Genomic DNA, 3,729 nt, shown 5'->3' on the forward strand with positions numbered 1-3,729 from the left:
CCTCACTTAGACGGCAGCTTGTTTGAATACAAGCCTTTAAGACCCCAGACACTATTCCCATTGATAGCCAGGCACCATCTACTTTCTTCACCACACTTTGCTCTAGCACCCTTTTCGTTAGTATAAAGGAAGGCCATGTTATCAAAATTAACTGTTCTTGGATTGGGGTTAGTCTTAAGTGGGAGCACAGAATCTATCTGCTTGTCTATGATTTGTGAGTGACTCTGGTTTACTTTAGAGGCCATATTATGACAAAAACAAAAACAATAACAAAATATTTTTTAAAAAGAAAGAAAAACATTGTCAATCATCCCCCTGGGGTATAAGGCTACTGCATTCATAGCATCAGTAATTTAGCCAATGGCACCACATTTAAGGTACTGTTGATATAAGGAGTTTATGCCAGTATAATCCAACTGTGATCTGAAATCCACGAGTTGTTCCTTTATACAGATTGATTCCTTAATTGATTAAGGTCTGTTTATGTTGAGCATGGGGGTTGGGGCTAGGGGAAATTTTTCTGTAACATTCCTCACAATGGTAGATCCTTGCCTATCAAATTAAAACCTACTATATTAATGCAAGGGGAGCATTGAGTTACCTAAATAAATGGTGGTCCTGCATCCCCTTTCATTGGATGCTCCTCAAGCCAAGGGTTTTACACAAGGTCCACGAGCCACCATTTCCACAGTCTTGGCGTGGCCATCCTTGGCTCCCTTTCCCATCAGGGAGTTTCAGTCCTAAGTCCAAGGGCCACAGGTAGTTTTGAGGTAGGGCCCTTTGATTAATTGAGCTTCCACATTGAGTCCTTCAGGTTCAGCCCTGGAGGGATGCCACCTTCCCTGTAAGGCCAGCATCAAAGGTCATCCTAGTCCATGGCCTGGTTCACTGAGGGTTGGCTAGAAACTTATTAAAAATATCTACACAGGAACGTAGAACTGGGTCCATTCTCCTCTTAGGTTCCCCGTAATTATTGTTCAACATAACGTCCCGATGTGAGCTTGCTCCTCTCCACTTATTTACCATACCCTCCAACAGAAATACCAGTGCCTCCTCTGAAATGTGCATGCTCCCCTCCCTTGGCCTTAACTTGGTTTTCAGGGTCTCCCCTCATTCTTGGGGAGGATCCATTGATTTGTTGCAGCCTTGTCTCAATGTAGCATGGAATCGAGTGAATGGTCTTCTCCTTTGCCCCCTTTTGAAGGAGTTACCCCAGCCAATGTCAGGTCTCCTCTTCTGAGCCACCTCTTATGAAGTGGATATAAGGAGGGTGATGTATATGGTTCAGGGCCAGGAGGGCGATGTGTGTGGTTCTACCACTCTGAGAATTGGTCTCTAAGATTTGTTTAACTGGAGTTTCTCCTCATAGTAGTGGACTCAGACACTCTGTCCTTTTGTGATTGACTAACTTCACTCAGCATAATGACTTCCAGGTCTTTCCAGATCATTTGCTGTTTCATGCTTTCATCGCTGTTTTTCAGGGGCAAATAGTATTCCACTGTGTATACACATCATAGTTTCTTTATGCATTCTTCCACTGCTGGGCATATGAGTTGCTTCCAGTTTCTTGCAATTGTGAACTCTGCTGCTATGGACATGGGAGAGCATATATACACTTGTGTTCTGTCTCATTTCTTTGGGGCAGGGGTCCTCAACCTACAACCCGCAGGCCACATGTGGTCCGCCGAGGACATTTATGCAGCCCACCGGGTGTTTTTGCCCTGTTTTTTTTTACTTCAAAATAAGTTACATGCAGTGTGCATAGGAATTTTTTCATAGTTTTTTTAAAACTATAGACCGGCCCTCCAAAGGGTCTGAGGGACAGTGAACTGGCCCCCTGTTTGAGAAGTTTGAGGACCCCTGTTTGGGGGTATATGCCTAATAGTGGCATTGCTGGATCACAGGGGATTTCAATTCCCAGTTGTTTTAGTATCACCATATTGTTTTCCATGGTGAATGTATGTTTAAAAATCCACCAACACACCTATCCAACATTTGTTGTTTTTTGTTTTTTGATTGGACTAGCATTTTGGGTGTAAGGTGGTGTCTCCTGGTGGTTTTAATTTGTATCTCCTGGATAGCTAGTGAGCATGAGCATTTGTTCATGTATTTGCTAGCCATTTATCTGCCCATGTCTTTTTCCCATTTCTTAATGGAGTCATTTGTTATTCTCTTATTTAACTATTGCAGAGTTCTGTAGATTTGGGTGATTAGACCCTTGTCTGATATGTACTTGGTAAAAGATTTTCTTTTGATGTACATAAGTGGTGTAATTCAGCATGATTCATTCATCTATTTTGTCTCCTGAAGTGTGTGATTGTTGTACCATACACGATAACTCTAGACCAGTGGTTCTCAACCTTCCTAATGCTGCGACCCTTTAATATAGTTCCTCATGATGTGGTCACCCCCCCAACCATAATATTATTTTCATTTCTACTTCATCACTGTCATTTTGCTACTGCTATGAATCGGGCAACCCTTGTGAAAGGGTCATTTGACTGCCACAGGGGTCATGACCCACAGGTTGAGAACCAGTGCTCGACTGTAATTGCTTTGAGGCTCTCAATTCCCCTCTAAAAAGTAGTGAAGGCAAATTAGACCTGGATCCCAAGTAGCAGACTGAGCAATTTTATAAAGGGAAAGGAACAGTATTCCAATATCTTAAAGAGGGCATTTCAGAAATAAAGGGAATATCCAGTGACAGATGAAGGAGGATCCCCAACAAGTGGTTTATATACATCAGTGAGCTGCTAGAACAAATATCAAGTATGCTCAAAATAGTGGAGATCCTGGTTAAGTTTTCATTCTTAATGAGACTCTTATTAAGTTCATACAAAACTAACCTAGCCAATTGTCAGTGTGCCAACTTCCCTCATGGCAATCCTTTATGTGGCGAAGTGGACTTCACTCCACCGGGCTTTCTATGGCTTACTTTTCACCAAGCCCATCTTCAGAGGCAGCTCTTGGTGGACTCAAAGGATAGCCTTTGAGGTAGTTGCTGAGGGACTTAACCATTGCACCACCAAGGGAATCCTCAGGTAGATCCCAGTGACTGCCATCAAGTAAATTTTTGACTCATTGAAACCCGATATAGAAAAGAATAGAACTGTTTCCGAGGATTTCTGCTCCTATAAATCTTTATGAGAGCAGAAAGTCTCATCGGTCTCCCATGGAAGGCTGGTGGGCTTGAATGCTGACCTTGCAGTTGACAATCCAACAAGTAATCCACTAAGGCACCAGGGCTCGCAAGTTAGTATAGCAATAAATGAATAATATACTTTCATGTAACAAGACATGCAATTAAGTAATTAAAGAATAAAGGGATAGTGCCGACCAGGGACAAAATAAAAGATTCCAGATAGAATGGAATAAAATATAGAACAAAATTCAATTTTGTAAGTAAGGGTAGACTTATTGAACCTATAGAGGCTAGAGGAAGCCCCAACACTATAATTTTACACTACCCTTTGAACTTGAGCCTGAAGTTACTCCTGGAAGTCCCCTTTCAGTCAAATAATAGAATGGCTTCTAAAAGAAACAATGTCACCTTTAAAGACTGTTCTACTTTAAGTAACCAAGTATATGAGGCTGCATGGTCAACATTTAGCTTAAAAGCAAGGATGAAGAGATAAGACAGGAGCTAGATTAATGGAATATAGGGGGGGTAACTGAATCGAAATAATGAGCATGGTAACACATTGTGTAGAATGCAGCCAATAGGGAAAA

This window comes from Echinops telfairi, unplaced genomic scaffold (genome assembly GCF_000313985.2).
Source record: "Echinops telfairi isolate 266 unplaced genomic scaffold, ASM31398v2 ScPeMD7_1;HRSCAF=3_0, whole genome shotgun sequence".
Lineage (NCBI taxonomy): Eukaryota > Metazoa > Chordata > Mammalia > Afrosoricida > Tenrecidae > Echinops > Echinops telfairi.